At 52.2% G+C, this 19,885-nt stretch overlaps 1 protein-coding gene and 1 non-coding gene across 3 annotated transcripts in view; both read left to right on the top strand.

Moving 5' to 3' along the window:
- The window catches only part of RAMP1 (receptor activity modifying protein 1), a 94,218-nt gene that overhangs the window by 5,423 nt on the left and 68,910 nt on the right, over window positions 1-19,885 (top strand). The gene's annotated exons all lie outside the window — the stretch shown is intronic.
- Window positions 3,000-3,070, top strand: MIR12333 (microRNA mir-12333). The gene has a single exon (NR_162874.1). It is a non-coding gene; the product is annotated as a microRNA mir-12333 (primary transcript).

Raw genomic sequence — 19,885 nt, 5'->3', positions numbered from 1 at the left:
TACATTTATTCTATAAAATTTGATTTTAATAGTGTAGCTTGTTAATTATCTCAGTCTCTGCACTCACTAGCAGAAAATCTTGTGGTCAAAGGAAAAAGGAGTTCGAGTGCCTTTTTTTTCCTTTTTCTACTAAATCTATTTTCTTATTCTTGTAAGGAAACTCTACCAACAAAGATAGTTCTTGCTCTTCAACTTACTGTCTTAGAGAATTGCCTGGGGTAGCTAGTGGTAGGGTGACTGTGTCGGTCCAGATGGGTGACTCAGTGGAGCGAGAGCCAGGATGAAAGAGGAGAGTCCTGGGTTCAAATCTAGATCCTGAGCAAGTCACTGAACCCCCATTCTCTAGCCGTGACCGCTCTTCTGCCTTGGAACTGCTGCACACGATTGAGTCCAAGAAGGGAGGTTTAAAAAAACCCAAACTTCATGCCTGGCTCGGTCTGTGGCTTCTGCCACTATGTGTGCCATCCTAGGCACATAGAGAGTCCGTAGAAATGCCAAGAAGTCATATCCATGACTATAGGTCCCCGGGGGATCCTGAAAGGCACCCCCAGCAGCTGGGAGCCGGGGGGCAGGGAAGGGACCAACTCAAGGGAGAGAGAGTGGACATCAGCACTTTCAGGGCTTCATATGGAGAAACTGAGGCACCAGGCACGGCCCTAGCCAGGGAGTGGCAGAGCTGGGCCAGTAGTTGGAGCAAGAAAGGCTAGATCTCTGGCTTCCCTGCTGCAGCCGAGGCTGTTGGGGCCGATCGGTCCTTGCTGAGGGCAGAGCAGGGTCAGAGGCTGCCCCGGGGACAGTTCAGCGTTCTGGTCTGGCCGGATGGTCTTCGGTAAGTTGCTTCAGAACGTCGGAGCTGGACCTGAGCCTTGGGGAAGGCATTTTCCACCCAGGATCCTGAGACCCCCAGAGGGGAAGTGTCTGGCCCAAGGTCACACAGCTAGTAGGATTCGAACCCAGGGCCTTCGGGTCTTCTCTCTCCCCCATTAGGCCACAGAAGGCCACCTGCCAGCATCCTTTTCTCCAACAAAAGCACTTAGAAGGGAGGGAAGGGCACGCGGTGCCCGGGGTCTGGCCCCTACAGACGGCCAAGCCTCCGAGGGACGGGAAGGCCCCGGACAGCGCTGTGATAGCAGATGAGAGTGGCCCAAACTGGCATCCTGAAGCCGCCCCCGTCCAGGTCTTCATTTCCACATTCTCCAGGCCGGCGCCCGCCTTCCAGCCCTGATCTGAGCTCCATGTTGGCTCAGGGGGGCCCCCCGGGGCCCGCCGAGGCTCTCCTCCTCCAACCAGCCCTTGGTGGTTGTCCCCCAGCCAGGGTGCCTCCCAGGCTGCTCCACGGAGGTCCCTCAGACACCCTGGAAGCAAGTGACCCCTCCAGGGGCTCTCGCCCAACCAGAAAGGCCCCAACAGGGCCATGTGGGGCCAGCCTGATCCAGGGTAGGGAGCCAAGGGAGAAGTTAGAAGGAGGGGCCCGGTGTGGACTCTGGTGAGAGCCGAGTTTGAATCCAGCCTCTGACCCTTCCTCACTCTTGTGACTCGGGAAAGACGCTTCACTGACTCACTTTCTGCATCTGCCAAATGGGATAGTAACAGCCATTGTAGCCCCTCAACAGGCGGCCAGGAGGCTCCCCCGCCCAGAGATGTGAGATGACCGAAGCCCCAGCCAGAACCCCTTCCGTCCTGAGAGCCCCAGATTTCTAGTCCCAGCTCTGGGGCACAGAAGGAAAGAAAGGAGCGTTTGCTGGGTCTGCCACGTGCCAGGCACTTGGCCAAAAGTATCTCAGCCCTGGGAGGTCATCGCCTCCATTATAGGTGAAGAAACCGAGGCAGGCAGAGATGAAGCGACTGACGAGTCAGAGGCTGGATTGGAACTCGGGCCTTCCTGACTCAAGGCTCAAAGCTCTAATCACGGCACCCTCTTCCAGGTCATCTAGTCCAACCCTCTCAGTCTACAGATGAGGCTGAAACGCCTCCTGGGCTTGCACAGCTTGGCTGGCTTCCTTTGTTTATTTCTCTGTTTCTTTTTTCTTTGTTTCTCTCTGGGTATTTCTCTCCATCTCTCAACCTTTCGCTCTCTCTGTCCCTCCCTCCCTCTTTCTTGGTCTCTCCCTCTCTGTCTCTCTTGCTCTCACTCTGTCTCTCCCCCTTCTTCCCTCCCTCCTTCCTCCCTCCCTCCCTCCCTCCCTCCCTCCCTCTCTCCCTTCCTTCCTTCATCCCTTCCTCCCTCCCTCCCTCCCTCCCTCCCTCTCTCCCTCTCTTTCTTTCTTTCTTTCTTTCTTTCTTTCTTTCTTTCTTTCTTTCTTTCTTTCTTTCTTTCTCTCTCTCTCTCTCTCTCTCTCTCTCTCTCTCTCTCTCTCTCTCTCTCTCTCTCCCTCCCTCCCTCCCTCCCTCCCTCCCTCCCTCCCTCCCTCCCTCCCTCCCTCCCTCCCTCCCTTCCTTCCTTCCTTCCTTCCTTCCTTCCTTCCTTCCTTCCTTCCTTCCTTCCTTCCTTCCTTCCTTCTTCCATCCTAATAACAAGTCTAAGGTAGAAGGGCAAAGGCTAGGCACTGGGGCATAAGTGACTTGCCCAGAGTCATACAGCTAGGACATGTCTGAGGTCAGATTTGAACCCAAGTCTGGGCCTGGTTCTCTACCCATTGTGCCCAGCTCCACCGGCTTTCCCTGGAGGTCTCCCCACCCCCTCACCTTCCCCTTCAGGCTCTCCATGGGCCAGCTGGCATTCGCGAGGCCGGGGACCTTCTGTTCCCGGCCCAGGTCTCAGGACTGGGTGGGCGTCCCAATGCTGGCCTCTGGCAGATGCTGTGGGTCCGAGGCTTGTTCAGGCGGGTGGCAGGGCTCCCCCCATCTTAGGCCTGGAGGTGGGGGCTGGGAAGAGGGCTGCCCCTGAATGAGGCTCGGCTGCGGCGGCGACGGCGAGCTCTCCTCTCTGCATCGGCGAAGCCTGCTCTGCTCGAGGAGTGGATCCTGCAGGACGCGAGACCTTCCGAAAGAGGACTGGATTTGGAGTGAGAGGATCTGGTAAGTGGCGAAACTGAAATTCGAACCCAGGCCCTCTAACTGCAAATTCAGCATTCTTTCTGTGCTACGACACCCTGTGACGACGCGCGAGGATCCCGGCTTCACAACACCAAGAAGCAGCTGCCCCAGGAGGCAGAAACCGAGGAGCTCCACCTGAAGGGGAGAGGATCCTGGGTAAGTGGCCGAGCCTCAGGGCCCTCTTCTGCCCAGCGGGTTAGTCCTAGCCTCCAGCCCCACCTCCGCAGCATCCCAGGCACTCCCTGTATGACCCCAGATGGCTTCCCCCCACCCCGGCCTCAGTTTACCCCTCTGAGAATAAGGGGCTCCAGCTGGATGCCCAAGTCTTTCCCGTTTGTTCTAGGCAGGACTCTTGGGGACTTGAAGGTGAATTAAGGGGATCCTTCTGAAAACCTGAAGAGGGAAAGCCTCTGGGCCTTGCTGGAACTCAGTTTCCTCATCTGTAAAATGAGTGGTTGGACTAGATGAGGCCTGAGTTAACACCGAGGTGGTGCCGTGGAGAGGGTGCTCTGGAGTCAGGCAGACCAAAAACTCAAATCCAGCCTCTGACACTTCCTAGCTGGGGGACCCTGGGAAAGTCACCTCACCCTGTTGGCCTCAGTTTCCTCATCTGCCAAACAAGAGGGAGAAGGAAATAGCAAACCACTCTAGTGTCTGCCAAGGGTTCGAATCTGGCCTCAAATATTTCCTAGCTCTGTGACCCTGGGCAAGTCATTGAACTCTTTGCCTCGGTTTTCTCATCTGTAAAATGAGTGGTCAGAATAGATGGGTTAATTTCTAGGGGGTTGTGGACTCAGGCAGAGCAGAGCCCAAATCCAGCCTGAGACACTCCTCACTGGGTGACCCTGGCCAGGTCACTTTACCCTGTTGGCCTCCATTTCCTAATCTGTCAAATGAGCTGGAGAAGGACCTGGCAAATCACTCCGGCCCCCTGCTAAGAAAACCCCAAGTCGGGTCACAGAGTCAGACCCAACAGAGCTAACCCAACCTGCTGCCTTCCCAGCCTCCTCTCCAGGCTGAACATTCCTCCTCTGAGAACCTGGTCTAAGTATTCATTCCAAGGCAGAGGATTGGTGAGAGCCAAGCAATGGGCGTCAAGTGACTTGTCCAGGATCACAGAGATGGGAAGTGTCTGAGGTCAGATTTGAACCCAGGACCTCCCATCTCAAGGCCCCCTCTCTGGATGGCACAGACTCAAGACCAAACCTCACTCTGGAAGCCCCTCAGACTTTGGTAACCCCCTGTGGTCAGTAGCTCGGCTTCTAGACCTGCCTTGGGCTCTCAGATCTGTGAAATGGGCAGGAATAGGCGGCCCCATCCTTCTCCCCAAGTCTTTCATGAAAGTAGCGACTTCCCCTTCTTGATCGCTAGTCAGCGGAAACACGATTGGCGTCTCCTGTGCTCTGGCTGGTGCCGCTGGGGCTGTTGGTCAGGTTCTGCTCGGCCCGGGCCCCTCTCTGGCTGCCCCAAGGAGCCGGGGCTCCAGCATCTTCCTTTTGCAGACTTGACTGGACCCTGGAGAGCAGACACTGAAAAGACCTTCCTTTTCTTCCTTTTCCTCCTCCTCTTCTTCTTCCTCTTTCTCCACATCTCCTTCCTCCTCCTGCTGTTCCTCTTCCTGCTCCTCTTCTTCCTTCCTTCTCTTTCTCCTCTTCTCCCTCCTGCTCCTCTTCCTCTTCTTCCTCCTCTTCCTCTTCCTTCTTTCACCTCATCTCCTTCCTCTTCTTCCTGCTCCTTTCCCTCCTCCTCCTCTTCCTCTTTCTTCTCTTCCTCCTCATCTCCCTCCTCCTCCTGTTCCTCTTCCTTCTCCTCCTGCTCCTCCTGCTCCTCTTCCTCCTCCCTCCTCCTCTTCCTCTTTCTTCTCTTCCTCCTCATCTCCCTCCTGCTCCTCTTCCTCCTCCCTCCTCCTGTTCCTCTTCCTACTCCCTCCTCCTGTTCCTCTTCCTCCTCCCTCCTCCTGTTCCTCTTCTTCCTCCTCTTCCTCTTCTCTTCCTCCTCCTCTCCCTCTTCCTCCTGCTCCTCTTCCTTCTCTTCCTGCTCCTCTTCCTCCTTCCTTCTTTCTCCTCATCTCCCTCCTGTTCCTCTTCCTCCCCTTCCTCTTCTTCCTCCTCCTCTTCCTTCTTTCTCCTCATCTCCTTCCTCCTGCTTCTCTTCCTCCTCTTCCTCCTCCTCTTCCTCTTTCCTTCTCTTTCTCCTCCTCATCTCCCTCCTCCTCTTTCTCCCCTTCCTCTTCCTACTTCTCCTCCTCTTCCTCTTTCTTCTCTTCCTCCTCATCTCCCTCCTCCTCCTGCTCCTCTTCCTCCTCCTGCTCCTTTCCCTCCTCCTCCTCCTCTTCATCTTTCTTCTCTTCCTCCTCATCTCCCTCCTCCTCCTGCTCCTCTTCCTTCTCTTCCTCCTCCTCTTCTTCCTCTTTCTTTTCCTTCTGCTCCTCTTTCTTCTCTTCCTCATCTCCCTCCTCCTCCTGTTCCTCTTCCTTCTCTTCCTCCTCCTCCTGCTCCTCTTCCTCCTCCCTCCTCCTCTGCCTCTTTCTTCTCTTCCTCCTCATCTCCCTCCTTCTCCTCCTGCTCCTCTTCCTTCTCTTCCTCCTCTGTTCCTCTTCCTCCTCCTCCTGCTCCTTTCCCTCCTCCTCCTCCTCTTCCTCTTCTCTTCCTCCTCATCTCCCTCCTCCTCCTGCTCCTCTTCCTCCTCCTCCTGCTCCTTTCCTTCCTCATCTCCCACCTCCTGCTCCTTTCCCTCCTCCTCCTCCTCTTCCTTCTCTTCCTCCTCCTCCTGCTCCTCCTCCTCTTCCCTCCTCCTCTGCCTCTTTCTTCTCTTCTTCCTCATCTCCCTCCTCCTGCTCCTCTTCTTTCTCTTCCTCCTCCTGTTCCTCTTCCTCCTCCTGCTCCTCTTCCTCCTCCCTCCTCCTCTGCCTCTTTCTTCTCTTCCTCCTCTTCCTTCTCTTCCTCCTCCTCCTGCTCCTTTCCCTCCTCCTCTTCCTTTTCTCTTCCTCCTCATCTCCTCCTCCTCCTGTTCCTCTTCCTTCTCTTCCTCCTCCTCCTACTCCTCTTCCTCTTCCCTCTTCCTCTGCCTCTTTCTTCTCTTCCTCCTCATCTTCCTCCTCCTCCTGCTCCTCTTCCTTCTCTTTCTCCTCATCTCCCTCCTGCTCCTCTTCCTCCCCTTTCTCTTCTTCCTCCTTCTCTTTCTTCTTTCTCCTCATCTCCTTCCTCCTGCTCCTCTTCCTCCTTCCTTCTCTTTCTCCTCCTCATCTCCCTCCTCCTCTTTCTCCCCTTCCTCTTCCTCTTCCTTCTCTTCCTCCTCATCTCCCTCCTCCTCCTGCTCCTCTTCCTTCTCTTCCTCCTCCTCCTCTTCCTCCTCCTTTCCCCCCTCCTCCTCCTCTTCCTCTTTCTTCTCTTCCTCATCTCCCTCTTCCTCCTGTTCCTCTTCCTTCTCTTCCTCCTCCTCCTGCTCCTCTTCCTCCTCCCTCCTCCTCTGCCTCTTTCTTCTCTTCCTCCTCATCTCCCTCCTCCTCCTGCTCCTCTTCTCTTCCTCCTCTTCCTGCTCCTTTCCCCCCTCCTCCTCTTCCTCCTCATCTCCCTCTTCCTCCTGTTTCTCTTCCTTCTCTTCCTCCTCCTCCTGCTCCTCTTCCTCTTCCCTCCTCCTCTGCCTCTTTCTTCTCTTCCTCCTCATCTCCCTCTTCCTCCTGCTCCTCTTCTCTTCCTCCTCTTCCTGCTCCTTTCCCCCCCTCCTCCTCTTCCTCCTCATCTCCCTCTTCCTCCTGTTCCTCTTCCTTCTCTTCCTCCTCCTCCTGCTCCTCTTCCTCTTCCCTCCTCCTCTGCCTCTTTCTTCTCTTCCTCCTCATCTCCTTCCTCCTGCTCCTCTTCCTTCTCTTCCTCCTCCTGCTCCTCTTCCTCCTCCTTTCCCTCCTCCTCCTCCTGCTCCTCTTCCTCCTCTTCCTTCTCTTCCTCCTCCTGCTCCTCTTCCTCCTTCTCCTGCTCCTTTCCCTCCTCCTCTTCCTCTTTCTTCTCTTCCTCATATCCTTCCTCCTCCTGTTCTTCTTCCTCCTCCCTCCTCCTCTTCCTCTGCCTCTTTCTTCTCTTCCTCCTCATCTCCCTCCTCCTGTTCCTCTTACTCCTCCTGCTCCTCTTCTTCCTCCTCCTGCTCCTTTCCCTCCTCATCTCCCTCCTCTTGCTCCTTTCCCTCCTTCTCCTCCTCTTCCTCTTTCTTTTCCTCCTGCTCCTCTTCCTCCTCCTCCAGATCCTTTCTCTCCTCCTCCTCCTCTTCCTCTTTCTTCTCTTCCTCATCTCCCTCCTCCTCCTGTTCCTCTTCCTTCTCTTCCTCCTCCTCCTGCTCCTCTTCCTCCTCCCTCCTCCTCTGCCTCTTTCTTCTCTTCCTCCTCATCTCCCTCCTTCTCCTCCTGCTCCTCTTTCTTCTCTTCCTCCTCTGTTCCTCTCCCTCCTCCTCCTCCTCTTCCTTCTCTTCCTCCTCCTCCTGCTCCTCTTCCTCTTCCCTCCTCCTCTGCCTCTTTCTTCTCTTCCTCCTCATCTCCCTCCTTCTCCTCCTGCTCCTCTTTCTTCTCTTCCTCCTCTGTTCCTCTCCCTCCTCCTCCTCCTCTTCCTCTTCTCTTCCTCCTCATCTCCCTCCTCCTCCTGCTCCTCTTCCTTCTCTTCCTCTCTCCTCCTTCTCCTCTTCCTCTTCCCTCCTCCTCTGCCTCTTTCTTCTCTCTCCTCCTTTCCCTCCTCCTCCTGCTCCTCTTCCTCCTCCCTCCTCCTCTGCCTCTTTCTTCTCTTCCTCCTCTTCCTTCTCTTCCTCCTCCTCCTGCTCCTTTCCCTCCTCCTCTTCCTCTTTCTTCTCTTCCTCATCTCCCTCCTCCTCCTGTTCCTCTTCCTTCTCTTCCTCCTCCTCCTCCTCTTCCTCTTCCCTCTTCCTCTGCCTTTTTCTTCTCTTCTCTCCTCTCATCTCCTTCCTCCTCCTCCTGCTCCTCTTCCTTCTCTCTTTCTCCTCATCTCCCTCCTGCTCCTCTTCCTCCCCTTTCTCTTCTTCCTCCTCTTCCCTTCTTTCTCCTCATCTCCTTCCTCCTGCTCCTCTTCCTCCTTCCTTCTCTTTCTCCTCCTCATCTCCCTCCTCCTCTCTTTCTCCCTTCCTCTTCTCCTCTCCTCTTCCTTCTCTTCCTCCTCATCTCCCTCCAAACTCCTGTTCCTCTTCTTCCTCCTCCTCCTCCTATGCCTCTTTCTTCTCTTCCTCATCTCCCTCCTCCTCCTGCTCCTCTTCCTCCTTCTGCTCCTCTTCCTCCTGTTCTCTTTCCCTCTTCCTCTTCCTTCTCTTCCTCTCCTGCTCCTCCTCCTCCTCCTGTTCCTCTTCCTTCTCTTCCTCCTCCTGTTTCTCTTCCTCCTCCCTCCTCCTCCCCTTCCTCTTTCTTCTCTTCCTCCTCATCTCCCTCCTCCTCCTGCTCCTCTTCCTCCTGTTCCTTTCCCTCTTCCTCTTCCTTCTCTTCCTCCTCCTGCTTCCTCCTCCTCCTCCTGCTCCCTCTTCCTTCTCTTCCTCCTCCGTCCTGCTCCTTTCCCTCATCCTTCTCCTCCTCCTCCTCTTCCTCTTTCTTCTCTTCCTCCTCATCTCCCTCCTCCCTCCTGTTCCTCTTCCTCCTCCTCCTCCTCCTTTTTCCTCCTCCTCCAGAGAGAAAATGGAGTACTCCAGGCCGGCCTCCCTCCAGCACCCACTGTCAGGAAGGGGCACGGTAATGGCTCTTTTGGCCTTTCTCCAGGAAGATGCTCTTTATTAGGGTTCTTGTTAGAATCTGTCTCTTGGCCCCTCGGGCTGTTCCCTTTGAGCTGACTTGTGGGAATCTCTGGCAGCAAGAGGGGAATTTCTCGGCCTAGCCAGGCAGGGCTGGTCCTCTGCCCAGCTCTGGCCCTGCCCCAGAAAGGCATGGAATTGTCTGGAACTTGGGCATGAAGGAGAGGGTTCTGGGGCGGAAACTGCTCATGTTGTGCCTCGTTTGCGAGGCCAGCTGGGAGCCCAGAAGCCGCTCACTGGCCCGTAGGGCGCTGGGTGGGCTTCTTTCCGAACCCCTCGCAGTCTTCTTGCACTCTGGTCATCGAATCAAAGCTGCAGCTGGGCTCATCTGCCACGCGCTGAGGACTGCTGGTCGCACCAAGGCTTTGGCTAGAGACGGGCCCTAGTCAACAAAATGGCGGAGGGCTTTGGGCTTGCCGACTTGGGTGGGTTGGGGAGAGGTTATGAAAGGAAGATGAGAACGGGGCAGGGGAAATGGATCGCCGAATCCCTCCCCATGGGCCCCCCCAGGCCCATCCTTCCCCCATCACTGGGTATATGTTCTCACCAGTCTGCATCCTGGGCTCAGACTCTTCTCTGAACTTTACCTGTGGATCTCCGTACATTTTCCATGTTGTCACTTCCTCTGGCCCCAAATCACTGAAGGGCCGGACGGTATAGACCAGGGAAAAGAGCAGTGGATGGAGCCTGGTCACGCAGGGCCTCTGTGATATGTGCATTTCCTCAGCCATAAAATGGGGTTAAATTCAGTGGTTAAACTGTGATTAGCTGTGAGACCCTGGGCAAGTCATTCACCCCCCTTGCATAGCTCTTACCATTCTTCTGCTTGGACCCAGTACACAGCAATCCACAGGACTGAGTCTAAGGCGGAAAGTAAGGGTTTAAACAATGTGGTTAAGCAGGGATCAAATTCAGTGTTTGTTAAGTGCCCCGAGTCAGCCAGTTAACATTTAGTAAGCGCCTCCTGTATTCCAGAATGTGCCAAGCTCTGGGGATACAAAAAGGCAAAGGACAGTCTGCTGGGGAGCCACCCTGGGAGCCAGCCCGGTATGGGGTAAATAGGGAGCCTCCACGGAGGGGAGGCCCTGGGAGTGAGAGGAGGGGGGAAGGCTTCCTGGCCAAGCCGGGCCGGAAAGGAATTCAGGAGGCAGAAGAAGGGGGGACATTCCAGATGTGGAGAAGACGCCCAGAGCCGAGCATGGAACGTCCTGTTCCTGGGCCAGCCGGGGGAACCAGGGTCGCTGGATGATACTGTATAAGAAGACAGAAAGGTAGGAGGGGGCACCTTCCGAAGGGCTTTGAACGCCAAACCTAGACGTATTGATGCTGGAGTGTTAGTCAGTGCAAGGATCAGACAAGAGGCTAAGAAAGATTCTTTGCAGAGCTTAGTCGATAGAGAGAAGGTCTGAGAATCAGAAAGACTTGGCTTGCGGCCCAGCCTCTGACACATACTTGGCTGTAGGACCCCGGACAAGTCACTCAGCCTCTCCATCCTTCTGGTTCTTCTTGAAGTCAAGGAAGAATCATTGACTTGCATCAGGGAAGGGTGTTTTCATGCCCGGAGTCCCTAACAACAGCCTTATGGACTTCATGGAACAAGTCCTGTCATCCCCATTGAAGAGAAGTGACTTTGCCAGGGTCACATAGCTAGGGAATGTTCTTTTCCCCAGCTGGACCTCCCCATGGAGGCTGTTTGGAGTCAATAGTGAAGAGGGGGACCACCGACCATAGACAGGGAGAGGTGGAGGACATGAAGGGAAAAGGAACTTCTCCCAGCACTCCATTTTCCCTTAGGAGCTTGTTGCCCTACCCTAGTTACAGTTCTGCATACAGAGTTCAGTTTGGGGTCCAGAATGCTGGCTCCATGCTTGAGTTTTGCCTAGACCTGGCTATGAAGATGAAGTCAGGCTGCCTTATTGGACTGAAAGGGGGCAGCGATTCACTTTGCCTGGAGGTCTAACATGAATTAACTTATTTTTCTAAACCCTTACGTTCCATCTTAGAAACAATATTAAGTATTGGTTCCAAGGCAGAAGAGTGGTAAGGGCTGGGCAGTTAGGCTTAGGTGACTTGGCCAGGGTCACACAGCTAGGAAGTATTTGAGACTAGATTGGAACCCAGATCCTCCCACCTCCAGACCTGGCTCTGTCCACCAAACTGCCTCACAGCATTTTAAAACAAGTCTTATCGTTGAAAAGCCAGTCATAAAGGGGAAAGGATCGTACAAAGATATTTCTAGCAGCTCTTTTTTGTGGGGCAAAGAATTGGAAATTGAGGGGGTGCCCCTCAGTTGGGTGGGGAATGGCTGCACAAGTTGTGGTCCACAATGGGGAGGGAATACCGTCATGCTATAAGAAATGATAAGCAGGATGACTTCAGGAAGAGCCAGAAAGACCTCCAGGAACTGATGCAGAGTGAAAGGAGCAGAACCAGGACAACAATGTACACAGCGAGGATACATTGTAGCAAGATTGAATGTAACTGACATTGCTCCTAGCAACACTGATTGGGCCAGCCCTGAAGGCTCTCCACCTCCAGGGAGAGAGCTGTGGCAGTCCTCAAGTTGCATATTTGCAGCTTTATTTGGGGAAGACACTGGCCTTTATGAACAAGCTCTTACCACAACAACCAGTATGGGCGTGTGTTTTGAATGCTGCTTACATGTACGGTCCAGATTTTAAAAAGACAAAAAAACTAGCCACAGTGCCCAGAACCAAACCTGGCCTATCCAGTCACCCAAAGAAAGAATGCCCTCCCCCCCCCCCCCAGAAGCTGTGGTTTGACCCAAGCAGTGGGCTGAGCACCTCCCCACTCCAGGCTCCTCCTCTCCCAGTGTAGCTGAGCATCCCCTTGGCAGGCCTTTGTGCGTGTCCAGCTGCTGCCTTTGGGCTCAGGGCCTCATCTTTTGGGGGCACAGCTGAGCGGATATTTAGATCACTCACACCCCCAGGTAACTTCCCCCAGGACCAAGATGGCCAGTAAAGCCCTAACTCCATCCTAGCATTTATGAATGAGTCCCAGACCCAGAGCTCAGGGGAGCTGGAAGGGCTCCCAAAGCCACCTCCTCTAACCTGCCCCTCAATGAAAACCCCTTCTACAGCTTGCTGACAAAAGGCCCTGCAGCTCCTCCCAAGATGCCCATCCCACTTTGGGCAGACGGTCATTGGTAAGAGCTTTTCCCTGATACCCAGCCTAATGCTGCCTTTTTACAATTCCCCCCCTGCTGGAGAGGGGAAGCAAACTGCAGCAAACCTTTTAGGAAATGATACTGGCCTCGGCACCGTTTTTTAACCCCCTTTCCTAAATATTGGTTCCAAGACAGATGAGAGCTAAGGGCTGGTGACTTGCTCCCGTCTGGGGTTGACCCTTGCTCTTGCTGCCTTTTGGGGCTGAGCAGAACAAAGTCCAGCCTCCTTTTCACATGCCAGACCTTCCACTGTCCATCACCCAATGCAGCACAAGCAGATGCCATTAACTGGAAATCTCTGGGTGGAGAAAGGCGGCATCCATCCCAGGGAAAGGAAGAAGGCGATGCGGATCCAAGGCTTAAAACAGGGCCTTCCCCAGGGGGAGGGATGGAGGGGACAGAGAGGTAGGGAGAGATGCCGCTCGATGTGTAGGTATTGCTCTACACACACACAGATGACAGAGAAGAGAAGAACAAACACTGACCCGCCATAGACTAGATGATCCCTGAGGCTCTTTCCACCTCTGAGTTCTGTAAGTCCATGATCTGGAGCAAGGCCCAGAGCACGAGATGGCACAGGGAGATCCGGAATGGGTGGGAGGCCAGTCTGGCTGGAACTGGACTGGGAGGCCAAACTAAGGAGGAATGGTTTTCCATCCTAGAGACAATAGGGAGCCCTTGACTGCTGAGCAGGGGAATGGTATCCTCAGCCCCGTGCCTTGTGGGCATTATTTTGACCGCTATGGATTAGTATGAGTTACAGCGGAAAGGGAATTAGATCAGGGAGTCCAATTTGGGGAGAGATGATGCTAACGAGGCATAAGGTGGCGGCCATAGGAGCAGAGAGGAAGGAAGGCTTACTTGGGAGAGGCTGGAGAAGTGAGAGCCTTTGGCACCACCAAACACTCCCTCTCAGGTCAGAGTCCACCTAATGGTGCGACCCTTCATTCAGGCTTCTTCTCATCATCATGAGGATCTCTTGACCCATTTGGCCATATGGCTTGCCGAGATCCAGAGAGAAGACCCTCGTGGCACTCTTCATTTCTCCCAGGCTGGGAGCCCCACTATTAAGGAAGTCTGATTGGGACGACTTGTTCCGGGTGAGCGAATGTTGGCTCCCTGAGATCACCAATTTCTTTCCAAAGTGCTGCAAGATTGTCCCTTTAAGGAACATGTAGATTTATTCTAGGAGTCATCTTTACACTCATTGACTGATAGGGTTATCCCTTTCACATCATGACTTTCTCATGGGTCAGTATAAAAATGAGATGGGGAATTGGGGAGAGTTTGTGGAAACAAAGGCCAGCAGATGACACCGAAAGTTTAGAAACTTAGAAATTCACACTTAACCCAAATTTACAATGAAGTATTATAAACACCCCACAAAAGAACCATTCCGACTCCTTCTCTGGTATAAAGGGAGGACTAACAATTTACACAGATTTTCCCAATTTGGGGGGTTCAGTCCCTTAACCCCAGTGATGTGAAAGGGATTACCTGTACTTTGCAATTTTTACCTTATTTTTTATTGAAAATCATGAGCATCTTTGCCTCTTTCTCCCTGGGCCTCAGTTTCTTCATCTGCAAAATGGGGGGTTTCAACTAGGGGGCCTCTAAATCCTGTGATTATCATTCCTTCTAGAGAAAAGAGGCAAAAGGGGGATGGCGTATTTCTCCCTTCTTTCTGTTGTCTCGTCTTCCTGCTCACCATAGGCACAGGTCCTTCCTTTTACACCCCTGACAGAGCTAAAAAAAAAATGTTATTGAAGGGACCAAGGGGGAGAAGGGAGTTGTTGAAGGATTGGCAGACCCAGGCGTACGGCAGACCAATCTGACTTCATCAGCACGGGCTGTTAATAATTCATGGTGGCAGCCCGCCCTAGCTAGACTTATCATGCAGAGTCAGGTTCCCCTCATGGCGAATGTCCTAGATGTTGTCGTCATCGTATCTCCTGGGTTCTGCTGGGATGCTGTGGTTCCCTCTTCTACTTGAGCTCCGGGGAATTCAGTGGGGAATGGTTATTTCCTCCCATCGGAGGGGTTTTTTAATTTAAAATTTTATTTTAATTTGATCTTTTTCTATTTTTGTACAGTCTATCCCTCCTCTCCCCACACCATCCACCTAGATGATGTCTTTCATGTTTCTGCTTCTCAGTTCATTCTCTGGAGGGAAAACTTGACAAGTTATTCTTCAAGCATTAAATCTGTAGCCGTCCGTAATGTTCTCTCACTCGGTTCTACTTGTTTCCCTCTTCGTTATCTCATGTAGTTCTTTCCAAGTTTTTGTTTTGTTTTAACCAATCTGTTCTTGGGTTTCTAATGTCATAGTTGTATTCGGTCACAACCGTAAGCCACAGTTTGTTCAGTCATTCCCCAACCGATAGCCATCCCCGCGATTTCCAATTCTTTGTCACCACAAAGAGAGCTGCTATAAACATTCGGCAACATGTAAGTTCTTTCCTTTTTCTTTGATCTGCTTGAGAAGTAGACCCATAATGGTATTGCTAGGTCTGAGGCTATAAACAGTTTTATAGCTCTCTGGGCATAATTCCAAATTGCTCTCCAAAATGATCAGATCAGTTCATCGTTCCACCAACAGTGTACTAGTGTCCGTGTTTTCCCACATCCCCGCCAACATCTGTTGCTTTGCCTTTTATAATTTGAGCCAGTTTGATATTGTTTTGGTTTGCATTTCCCTAATCAGTTGTGATTTAGAACATTTTTTCTTGAACCTCTATATGGCTTTGATTTCTTTATCTGAGAACTGGCTGTTCCATATCTTTTGTTCCTTTATCAACTGGAGTCTTATAAAGTCTCTTAGTCTTATAAATTTGACAAAGTTCTCTCTGTATGTTAGCTATGAGAGCTCTGTCTGAGAGACCATCTATAAAAATTTCCATCTCTCCCCCCAACAATTTTCTGCTTTCCTTCTAGTTTTGGTAACGTTTGTTTTATTTGTACAAAACCATTTCAATTTACTGTACTCAAAATGATGTCTTTCACATCTCACCATGCTGTCCATTTCTTGTTGACTCATAAATTCCTTTCCTGTCCATAAATCTGATAGGTACTATGTTTCCTGTTCTTCTAATTTACTTATATCTCTTTATATGTCTAAATCATGCATCCGCTTTGATCTTATCTTAGTGTATGATGTAAGATACTGGTCTTTACCTAGTTTCTGCCAAACGGCTTTCCAGTTGTCCCAGCAATTTTTACCAAATAGCAATTTCTTATCCTGAAGACCTGGATCAATACTTTTGTCAATTTCCAAGATACTGACATCTTTTACTGCTACTTGTTGTGTGTCTGTCCTGTTCTACTGATCTGCCTTTCTATTTCTTAGTCAGTACCAGATAATTAATTAATAATTATTGCTTTATAATGGTTTAAAATCTGATACTGTTAGACCACTTTCCTTTACATTTTGGATATTCTTGACCTTTTGTTCCTCAAAATAAATTTTGTTATTATTTTTTTAGCTCAATAAGACAATGTTTTGGTAATTTGATTGGAATGGGATTGAATGAGTAGATTAGGTTAGGTAGGATTGTCATTTTAATTATATTGGCTCTGCCCATTCACGAACAACAAATATTTCTCCCAATTATGTAGATCTGACTTTACATAAAAAATGTCTTGAAATTAAGCTCATGTAGTTCTGGGTTTGTTTTGGCAGGCATAATCCCAGGTATTTTATATGGTGTTCTCTCTGCCTCTTCTTGCAGCACCAGACTCTGGTCCTGTCTTGCCATGACCTTGCCAACGGCCTGCTCCACTTGGCCAAGCACTGATGTCTCCACGACAAGCCCCCAACCCTGCTTGCTCAGACGTGTCTGAGTGAGCAGCCAGGGAGAAGGAAGGAGACAGTTGGGGGCTTGTTGTGGAGACATCAGTGTTTGGCCAAGTGGAGCAGGCCTGTGGCAAGACGGGACCAGAGTCTGATGCTGGGAGCATCTGGGGATGCTCCCTCAGACCCCTGCCCTGAATGCCAGGCATCTAAGTGTGTTCTCTGGAAATGCCTGCCAGGCTCCCGGCCCCAGGCTCAGGGCGAGGGACGCAGAGACCAAAGGGAACAGGTCCTGCCCTCAGAAGTCATCAAGTGTACCTGAGATACCGAGAGTTGTGCTCCAACTTATTGTGACCCCATTGGAGGTTTTCTCGGCCAAGATACTGAAGAAGTTGGCCATTTCCTTTTCTAGCTCAATTTATAGATGAGGAAACAGGCAAACAGGGTGAAGGGACTTGTCCAAGATCACACAGCTAGTAAGCGTCTGAATCCAGATTTGAACTCAGGTCCCCCGACACTCTCCACTGTACCACCCAGCTGCCTCCAGGCAGAGCAGATAGATGGTCATCTGAGAGGAGAAGACACTAGTAGCAGAGGGGCAAGAAAAGACCCCCTGCGAGAGTGCTCTTCAGGTTGAGTCTCAAAGGAAAGTGGGAATTCTGAGAGTTGGGTGAGAAAGGAGAGGATTCCGGGGGTGGTGGGGGGGGGGGGAGAAGAAGCAGCATCTAGCATGCTTGGGACACAAAGGGCACAAAGATGAGCTGAGTTGCGAAGGACTCGGTGGGGAACCAGGGCATCGCCTCCTCTCCCAGGGCTGGAGGGAGCAGAGGAACAGCACAACCAGACCTGAGCTTTAGCCATGTCTCAGTTTTTCCTTCTGGGAAAAGAAGGGGCCAATCCAACAGGGACCGGCCCTGGTTTCTTTTTTTTTTTTAACCCTTCTCTTCCATCTTAGAATCAGCACTGTGTATCGGTTCCAGAGGACTGGTAAGGGCTAGGCAATGGGGGTAAAATGACTTGCCCAGGGTCACACAACTAGCAAGTGCCTGAGGTCACATTTGAACCCAGGACCTCCCATCTCTAGGCCTGCTCTGAATCCACTGAGCCACCCAGCTGCCCCAACTCTGATTTCAAAGAACATGAAGCCTTTATTGGCCACCTTCTACAGAGAGGTGACAGACTATCAAGGTATGGAATGAGACACATTTTTGGACCTAGCCGCCCTCTCCCTCTCCCTCTCCCTCTCCCTCTCTCTTCTCTCTCTTTCTCTCTCTCTCTCTCTCTCTCTCTCTCTCTCTCTCTCTCTCTCTCTCTCTCTCTCTCTCTCTCTCTCTCTCTCCCCCTCCCTCCCTCCTTCCCTCCCTCCCTCCCTCCCTCTGTCTGTCTGTCTCTCTTTCTGGAAGGGGAACGGAAGCAGAGAAAATGAAAAAGAGAAGTTACAGTGAATGAATGGTGGGGTTGGATTAGAGGATGACGGGCTCTTCCCTGCCTCAGTTTATGCCCCTGTGATCCCAGGTGCCACAGAGACCTCGCTGGGCTCCAGTGCCCTGCATATCTGGAGCCGTGTGGCCTCCCTTCAGAGTTCTCCTGACCTTTTTAACTGATCTTATCAAGAGCTGAAATCTCTGGCTGTGAAGATCCACTTCCAGAGACAGCTCTGGTTATCAGACAGATAAGTCCTGTGCCCTGAAACCAGGGTAGTCCAGCTCTGCTTTGGACCACTTCAGTGCATTCTTGTAGCCCTGGAGGGAGGGAGGGAGGGATGGAGGGAGGGAGACACAGAGAGAGGGAGAGAGCTGGGACCAGCCCCTGCTTCCCCTGAGGTTGAGCTTTTTGGAAGAAACAGATTATGGGATGTATCTGGGATCTCTATCTGGGTATCTGGGAGCTATAGTCATTGTTTCTCCAGGTTGAGGTCAAGCCTCTGAGCATCAGCTGCTGAGAGAACATCTAACCCTTTTAATCTAACTCCACCACCATGGCTGCCCCTCCCCCTGGACCCTGTCCAGCTGATAAACCCAAGGCTCTCATAAAGTGGGTCTCCAGGATCCAAGTGTGGTCTTCCCACCTTATTCTTGGAAGCTGTAGATTGCGATCTCTCTGTCTCTGTCTTGATCTGTCTCTGTCTCTCTCTCCCTCTCCCCCTCTCTTTGTCTTTCTCTGTCTCTCTCCCTCTCCCTCTTCTCCCCCACCCAAGCTAAAATTTCCTTCCCAGAATTCCCCCTTGATGCTTCCTTTCCGGGCGGGGGGCCTTCTTCCTTGCCTTTTTGAGAACAATTCGGCTTTTTCTCGTGAATCTGCCAATCCCCAGCACACAGGCGTGGCATGGCGCAGCACGCGCTGGAGGACAAAAGCACACGTGTGCTAATTAGAGAACTTCTATTCTGAGCCCCCAGAGCTGCCTCCCACCCTGTCCCGGCTCCGCCGCTGCTCTTCATTGGGGAGAAAAGTCTTGCTGAGCCTATTTGGAGTGGAGCAGGTTGCCATGGCAATGCGGAGGCGCCTTCCCAGAAGTCTATTTTCCCTTCTTTGGTGGGCTTGGACACAGGCTGGACCAAGTGCCGCTCTCTGGCTCAGCCTGGTTCTTGGGTCCAGGTTAGTTGTCCTCTACCAACTGGGACTGAATGACTTCAAATCCCTGTAAGGCCTCTAGAACGAGCTCGGGCTTAAGCCTCCAAGAAGCCTGCGGACGCAGCACCAGGACTCACTCTTGGCATCGTGAATTTAGAGCTGGAGACAGAGTCGGGGGGGGGGGGAGGAAGGGGGGAGCTCAGTGGATGGAGAGCCAGGCCAGGGGATGGGAGGTCCTGGGTTCAGATCTGGCCTCAGATACTTCCCAGCAGGGTGACCTTGGGCAAGTCACTTCACCCCCATGGCCCAGCCCTTCCCGCTCTTCTGCCTTGGAGCCAGTGCACCCAAGGTGAGGGTTAGAAGTGTCCTTGAAGGTAGAAGGGGCCTTGGGGCCATTTGGTCCAACCTCTTCCTTTTATAAATAGAGCCACACGAGTGGTCTGGGTCAGAAATAGGATTTGAACCCAGGTCCTTTGACCACCAAGTGAGTACCACACTGCCTTCATCATGACTCCTATTGTAGAAAAAAGGAAATGGATTCCATGCACTTAAGTGTGTAGTTCCAAGTCCACAGAGCTGACAAGTAGAATAAACATCTCTTCTCCTTAGGGACAGCCAGGTAGCTCCTTGGTTAGAGGGCTAAGCCTGGAGTCCGGAAAATGGGTTCAAATCTAGCCTCAGAGGAGCCACAGGACCTTGGGCAAGTCCCTTCACCTCTGTCTTCCTCAATTTCCCCATCTGTAAAATGAAGTTGACCTGTCTCCCAGGGTTTTGTGAGGATCAGATGAGATCATTGTAAAGTGCTTGGCAGCATATAGTAGGTGCTGTGAAACATCAGCTCTTACTATTAGCACAGTAAAGTAGCCAAGAGTCCAGACTGCTGGGCTTCGGATCAGGAAGCCCAGGGTGTACACGTCTGCCTGTCCCTGTGGTCCCAGGGATGAGGTCAGCACTTGCCGTCTGGAATTCGGACCCTCCATAGGTTCCAAAAGGACCTTCCTGAAGCCCAGGGCTGACTGACTGTGTCACTCCCCTGCTCAGGAACCATCTTTGGCTCCCTCCTGCCTCTGGGAGAAAATGTCGGCTCCCCTGTGGGACCCCAAGAGCCCCGCTCCCCCAGACCACAGTCTACCTTCTCAGATCTCTGTGCTCCCACAAACCTTGGTGCCTCTTCCCAGAATGGGCTTCCCTCCTCCCATCAAGATTCTTGGAATCCCCGGCTCCTTTAAGAGCTCAGCTTAGGCATCACCAACATGGCAGCTCTCATCCCCACCCCCCTAATTTAATGCTCTTATGCACCAGGGTGTTGGACTTGGAATCTGAAAGACCTGAGTTCAAATCCAGCCTCAGACACTAACTGTATGGCCTTGGTCAGACATGTCTGCCTCAGTTTCCCCAACTGGAAAATAGGAATAACAATAGCGCCTGACTCCCAGGGTTGTTGCAAAGATCCAGCAGGATAAAATCTATAAAGTGCCATGTCTATGCAACTGCGCTGCCTTCCTTTGGTAAATAGGTTCAGGCCAGTCTCA

This window comes from Monodelphis domestica, chromosome 2 (assembly GCF_027887165.1).
Source record: "Monodelphis domestica isolate mMonDom1 chromosome 2, mMonDom1.pri, whole genome shotgun sequence".
Taxonomy (NCBI): Eukaryota; Metazoa; Chordata; class Mammalia; order Didelphimorphia; family Didelphidae; genus Monodelphis; species Monodelphis domestica.
This window is presented reverse-complemented; position numbering and strand designations above follow the sequence as displayed.